This window comes from Struthio camelus, chromosome 1 (assembly GCF_040807025.1).
Source record: "Struthio camelus isolate bStrCam1 chromosome 1, bStrCam1.hap1, whole genome shotgun sequence".
NCBI classification, from domain to species: Eukaryota; Metazoa; Chordata; class Aves; order Struthioniformes; family Struthionidae; genus Struthio; species Struthio camelus.
Genome location: NC_090942.1, coordinates 29,710,911 through 29,718,410, shown reverse-complemented (window position 1 = coordinate 29,718,410; position 7,500 = coordinate 29,710,911). Strand labels below are relative to the sequence as shown.

Below are 7,500 nucleotides of genomic sequence, written 5' to 3'. Positions count from 1 at the left end.
TCTGATTCCCCTAAGCTGTTAGTTGAACCACAGGGAGAACCAAATGTTGAAGCTGACCCCATACTTCAAATGTTCTCCAGGAGAGACCTGCAAATGAAAGACAGAAAGGTGAAGGGTGTTTGAAGCAGGCAGAACACAGCACACAGCAAGGGTCTGGCCAGTAAAGCACCCATGGCTTTGCTAGGGCACAAAACATCCCAACAATTCCATGTTGTCTGGGTTCTGCAGGTGACAAACAGGAATCCTGAAATGCTGAAGGACTTGGGCTCTCTATTCATCCGTCTTCTGATTGCTATAAACAGCAGATGAAGAGGTGAAGCTTAAGTGGTACAGTTGGGGAAGTGGTGCTTCCTTGCCACACACAATCTAACTTGCAATAGAGAATTCTTTCTTGATTCAGTGCTAGAAGGGGAAAACATAGTTTTAACATAATGCAAAGGCATTTATTTCTGAAAGAGAACTATTATCTGTAATTATTTCATCCTTGAGCAAAAAGTTTATATGGTGTATGTGTTTTTAGTGCATGTATTTTCATAAATATCTGCAAGGAAGATATACTGTTTGATATTTCTATCCTGTTTGATACATTTTAACTTGTTTAGTTTAAATTTTGAGGGACTTGTTGCCTTTCTTTACCCTTCTCTTCCAAGGTTCCACAAAATGTACTATAAGCATAGGCTAACCGAAGGCCATTCATCCTCACGTACAGTGCTTTCTGGGTAGGCCCTGCCTGGTCTCAGGAATCCTTCAGCTCTGATTAAGCTCTGTTATCTACGGTCTTTGTCCATGCATGGTCCAACAGCCCTGGAGCTGCTCAGTTTGCCTTGGACCTACCACCGTGGCAGAAAGATGCTTATAGGTCCCTCCTGCATGTGTATCATAAAGCTCTTAATATGCTCATATATGTGTGAAGGAATACTGTAACTCACTTCGGGTTATCATATTGATCTGTCGTATATGAGCCTCTATACAGCTAAAGCAGCCGTCTTGATTGGGAGGCTACATTAAATAACTCAGCAGCTGAAAAGTCGGTCTTATATTCTCTCATAACGGATATCAGACAAAATAAAAGTAATCACTTAATTCTAGTAATCTCGTGTATCATGTTCCCAAATGTTGACAAACAAATTTCAACCCCGGCACAGATACATGCACGCACGCACATATAAAACCATGATGTTCATGTTCTATTGCTAATAGACTTTTTAATATCTGCATTTTATTATTAGAATATCATGAACTGTTGTCCTCAATGCATCACAAAATTCCCATTGACATAAAAGGGAGTTTTACATGCAGACTGAGATCTTTTAACTCCTATTCCTTTCCAGAAAGAATTGCATAAATTTCAAAAAAAAAAAAAACCTTCTAGTAAAATAAATGCATTGAAAATGTAACTTTTTATCAATGACACAATGTTAAACATCGTAAAGACACAGTTTGTTTAAAAATATCTGAATAAGAAGAGTATACCCTATTTTGGCTCACTGTGACTGCTAAACGTTAAGTATTTCTTCTTATTTACCACAAATCTCTGCAAATCCTAGTCTACAGTAAGGTCTTAAAATAAAATAATGAACGCCACAGACACTTAAAAGATGCTATTCATAAAACTGTGCAGGGTAGCTCCAGAGAAAACTTTTGAGCAAAAGAGACTCATAATGAAGATTAGCAAATCTGTTTTGTTACCATTGTTGCTATTATCATTTGCAGTTTAAAGGGTAAGGCATGGAAGCAAGACTTTACCATAGCGTCTCTGTAATGGAGCAGCTCTACATTATCTGTTCTATTTGCATCTGTCTTCTGGACTTTCTAAATAGAGATTACCTTTCCTATTTCAAGAAGGACAGGTATGGATTTATAAGGCATAGTTGTTTCAGAGGCTTCAGCTATCCACTAACACTGCCTGATGTGGTGCACGCTTTTCTGAGCCACCTGATATCAGGTTGCTTCTGCTTTGATAGTCTTTTCCTGTGTGTAAATAAAAAGATACTGTATTTTATAAAATTATATTTAAATTAAGCTGGCATATAGTAGAGAGCAGGCCTTGTTTTCCTTCAGTAACACTTCATAGTGAGAGGGGAGCTAAGCTGAAGAACAAGAAGCTTTAAATAAATGGAATTATGTTAAGAAACTTGTGTTCTCTGTTACATCAAGGGCACATGATCTCTTGTCCAACCATGGCACATTTATTTTAAGTACCTTAGGTTAAAATAGCTTTATATAAATGTTATTATAACTTAAGCCACTATCTTTAAAAAGAAGGAGTTTTAATTAGAAAAAAATTCTTTAAATTTCATAAATTTCATAAAAGGAATTTAATTTTTTTTTGAGGTCCATGTAATAGTTAGAGTATGAGCAACTTGATTCTTAAGTTTTCCTAAATTCTCAGCTTCCTGCTTTAGACCGGGATGAGTTGAGAACCTTATTTTCCAAAAGCTTCTAGACCCTAAAAGATGCAAAGAGTGACAATTCAGTGCCTGAAAATAGCTGTAGTTGCCTATGTGATTTCAGGCATTTTTATCCGCCTGGTTGTGAGAACCAAACAGTGAATGCAGAGTGGAGCCCTGGGCCTTGGCGGCAGCCTCTACATGCCACTGGGACCCAGACAAGGAACAGCATGCTTCAGGGCTGACTAGGCAGAAGCGTGGGGCAGGTCTAGCTCATGCGGGCTCCCTTCCTGCTCAGGTCCTCACACCTTTGTTTGGATCATGGGACCAGAGCAGACAGACCAGTGATGTTCTCCTCAGCCTAAGTAATAGAAGTTGGGGATAACACTGACAGAGAAGTTACTGCTACAGGTATAACTGGCATCATAGCATTTGAAAGAGAATGAAGCTCTGCTCTCTATTCTGCTGTATATATTTTCTACATGGAGTGTATGGTAAAAAACATCTACAGTGCAAGCTAAACTACAGATATGTGTATGGATTCACAACAGTTTTGAAATATGAAGTTGGAGACTTTATAATGGAGACAAATACTTGGACTTACTACCAAATATGTGCTTATGTTTCTAATATTACAGTCATATAACCAGATAAGTTTCTCCCACCAATGCTTTTTACAGTTCCTACATATTAGAAAATTTCTATTCAACTTTTCCTATTATTTCATGTAGTTATCATTCTATTGTTAGCACAGTATCAAGCCATTTTGATACTGGTAGTCTGTAATTGTGGTGCTGTCCTGCTGTACATACTTCTTGCTGAGGGACCTAAGTTACATTTGAAGATCAAAAGATACGTTTTAAGAGTATGCTCATAACAGTTGATCACACTATAACACTGTAATACTGAAGTTCATTGACTTTAAGCGTGTTTAAAACCTGAGGCTGTTGTCTTGCAGCTTGAATATTTATAGCTTAACCCTCATCCCTGTGTAGAATACTGTTAACCTATTGCATTGGAATGAAAACAAGTGTCTATTATTTGCATATAATTTTAAGATTAGTTACTTACCAGGTATTTTTAGTGCTAAAGTTTAAAAAGTGAAGTGATGGTAATACACATACAATTTAAAAACAAATGACTGGATCTCTCATGGACAGCTTATAGGCAAACAATTATTCCCTTGTAATAAGAACTCCTTATTTAAGTAAGGGGCAGGATGTTGGACTGCCATCAACGTTCGTAAATTGTATGAAACTCTGAATATCATTGTTCTATATTTCCATTTGTAAAATTACTTTGCCTGGACCATTTGTAGGAGGATGTTCACTCGCAGATAACTGTCTAAAAAAAACCGATACTTCTTTGCCTTGCACTCAAAAGGTTCTCTTTGTGGAGGATCTTCACTGATGAATATCCGAAATAATTAGCTATATGGCAAATTTTTAGAGTGCAACATGGGATCTTAGCCAGGATTCCTTGGGAAAAAAAGAATATTTCAGTGATTCTCTCCACGTGAAATACACCGTCTTGAAATACAGTGTGCCAGGATCTAGCAAGCCATTGTTCTGTATATGTTCATACAAAAGTACCACAGGCAGTTATACATAATCTTTCCTCCAACATCTTAGCATATAAAAATATGCCTTGTTCAATAAACATCTTTGTCAAGGTGTTATCTTAGAGCATAGTACAACAAAGCATGGAGTGGTCAAGTGACTTGTTTACAAATACGCTATGGGCAAGTGAAACTGCAGAATCTAAAATTTGTACCACAGTCACCAGTCTGCAGTTCTGGACAAAAATCTGCTGCAGAAAATTAACATTCTATACTTTGAAAAAATACTTAAAAGGTTTATGTAGTGAATGTATCTGAGGGTGAAAATGCCAATATATTATCTTTTATAGCGAAAAAAGTCATTTAAAAAGCAGAGAAGAAAACATATTTAAATAGTTTTCTGCAGTGGGAGAAAAAAAAAAGAGGTTTAAAATAGTTATTTCATTTCCCAGTTTTCAAAGGTTCTGCATTAAATGAAAAATCTCACTCAGTAGCTCCTGCATTTGCCTGTTTCTGGTGTTAATTATCTTTTGTTTGCCCTTGATAATCCTGAGGTTGGTATGCAGATAATGAAGGCTGCAGAATCATCTCAAAGTGTAAAAAACAATGGCATTGTCAATTCTGCATCACAACACTTTATAAATTATGAATGTTATCCACATTAAGGAGAATGGTAGACTTTTAAAATTACTTCCATGAATAGATTAAATTACAAGTATTATTACATTTCATTTTATTAAGTGCATCTTAGTAGTTATTAGGGCAAATGAGCATGTTCTCTCAATTACATAATAACATTAGACCTAAAAATTATGCATTGACACTCCCAAATGCATAATGTGGCATTGTATATTAATCACCCCAAACAATATTTTCAGTTTATATGCAGACAATTATTAGCTATTGAACAATAACATTGTTATTGATTTATTGCAGTTCAGTTCAAAGAATCATTTTTTAAATAAAAGCTTTGATTCTTTTCTGCATCATTTAATAATTTCTAGTTCTCAGAAAAAAATGTAAGAGTCTTAATTATTAATGTAATTATAATAAGACAAAGTTTATCGCATATTTAATTTTTAAAATATCCTGGATAAGACAATGTAGCACATAGTCAGTGCATACTATCTAATTTTAAATGAATATTTGTTTATTTTACTTTTAGAAATGGTAATTATTTATATGATGTGTTTTTAAAGTTACAATTTAATTCTCTCAAACAAGTCTCAGTAGTTAGTTCTGTATGTTTTCACACTGCTTTCTATCTCATGATTTTTTTTTTCTGTGTGTGTAGATTAATAATATTTAGGGCATCAGATAAGAAGAACAGAAAAAGTGTCTGACACTAACCCACTGAACTGAGTGGCAAAATTTGTGCTCGTCTAAGTGTGAAGCCGACTGAGAGTTTATACATGTAGACATGTAGCAACCAGTCATTTTAGGTACCTGCATAACAATTGTTAATATCAATACTTTCAACAACTTCCTTTGCAGTATCAAATTATTATGAGGGTATATTGTATGCACTGGTTGCAGCCCTTGTGAATGTATTTCTTCTGTTTAAGTTGGCTTGATAACGGTATCTCACTGTTTCCTGTATTTCTGATATTTCATGTTAATTAGCATCTGGTAATGCACATACTGATGTACTGTTATTTACTTTAATGTAACTGGCAAATGTTTAAGCATGATTGCTTAAGGCATAATCATTCAATCATTAAAAATACAGTTTTACAGTGTCAGCAATTTTTCTTCAGACAAGGCAGAGAGTGTTCTCATTTATTACATTTTTCTATTTTGATTTTAGTTTGAGTTTAACATAGTTGCTGTCAATATCATTGTCAGATTGTGTCACTCTATAAAATGCTGGTATATGCTCAGACTGATGTTTTCAGGGGGCAGTTATTGACTCATCAATAAAGTAAAAAAAAAATAAGAGATGCTGTTGGATTATTTATGCCAAGTACAGATCATAGTCAATAAATCAGCTTTGAAGGCAAACACGTATTAAACTGAATGTGTGGGTCAAAATATTAAAAGCTAACACATGCATTTATCATGACTCTTAAACATGCTGTATGATCTCCTTGTTTCTGTAACATGAGTAAATACATGTGCAAAGTTACATACTTCTATATTAAAAAGTGCATTTTCACTTGAAATATTTGTGTGAGGGAACCTTTACTGAAGATAATAGCAATTAATACACTATCTCTGAGCACTTAAATGTCCTCTGTACTATTTAAAATCAGCTTTTTCCTCACATATTTTGTCTTTATGCTTTCTACCAATTGGGGTAGAATTTATTAATACAGTTCAGAGGATGCCTGTGGAAATGTATCTAACAGTTAATATTTAGAATCAGTAAATGTTCTAATTGGCCATTTCATGGAAATATGCAGTCAGTGTAATTAGACATTGTTTATATTAGCAGTGTATCGAGTAACATGAAATGACTAGGTCACCCTTTCTGGCCTAATGTTATTAACTAAGCAAAGTAGGTTAGACTCTTTATCACCCTTACATCAGATTAAAAACAACTGGAACTAATATACATGCAGTTGAGAAAATAACTAGCCTTCTTAGTTCCAATTAGTCCTCAATTAAACTATATCAGCAGTGGTGTCAGACTTACAGTAGCACTAAACTGTCTTTGAATCTGTCTGATTCTTCTAGTCCTCCCGCTTGCCAGTAAGAAACTTTCAGACATGAAAGTGTTAACAGCTCCTTTGAAATTACAGCTATTTAAGAAGAAAAATCATATTACTTTCTTAATCTTTCTAATTCTATTCTCATAAGATGATCTTGGATTTGTTCCTTTAGCACAGACTCTTTAGTGCAATCCTGATTTCTGTATTAATGAATTGAGAAGATGACATCAGGCTCTTAGGTAAGTGCTATAAACTCAGTCATATGATTTTTGTAGTAAGATACCATGTGTAAAAAACCAATATTTTGTCCGTTCTCACATCAATGTTTCTTTGAAAAGTAATAGTTAGGTATTATGTAGGTAGCACACAAAAGACCATGTAGTAGTTTGTAATTTACCTTTTGATCATCACAAGAAAAATTTCTACTGGGAAAAGAAAGCCAAACATAATTCACTAAAATTACACTGAATGCCCTCTAATCAATACAGATAAATCTGGAGTTTGTTGTTAAATCGATCCTCTCCTTTATAGAGATATACTGTCTTGATTGTTTTAGGGATAATTATTTCACAGGGAATTTTTACGATGATTAGCAGAAATGAGACAACAGTAAACTTGACTCGGAGCCATTGAATTACTATACTGTGGAGTGCATTTGTCTCTTCTGGTTTGAAGCTTAGTGATATCAATACTGATTTATATCATTTCGTGCAATGATGTTTTCCTGAGAGAAATGAAGTGAAGCTGATTTCATTTCAGAAATGAACAGCCTTTGTGTTTGTTTTTCTTTTATAAAATTGTCAGCTCTTGCCAATATAAATACTCACTGATGCAGACTTTCCCTTCCTGCTTTTATCACTTAGGCTGATTCTTTGACATACATCATAATGAAAAAGTCCAG

The 7,500-nt window shown here is 34.7% G+C and overlaps 1 long non-coding RNA gene across 1 annotated transcript in view; it reads left to right on the top strand.

Moving 5' to 3' along the window:
* Nucleotides 1-7,500, top strand: part of LOC104153563 (uncharacterized) — a 17,452-nt gene that overhangs the window by 6,554 nt on the left and 3,398 nt on the right. The window contains exon 2 of the long non-coding RNA XR_696294.2: nucleotides 6,772-6,838. This is a non-coding gene — a long non-coding RNA (uncharacterized lncRNA). The remainder of the gene's footprint in view (nucleotides 1-6,771; nucleotides 6,839-7,500) is intronic.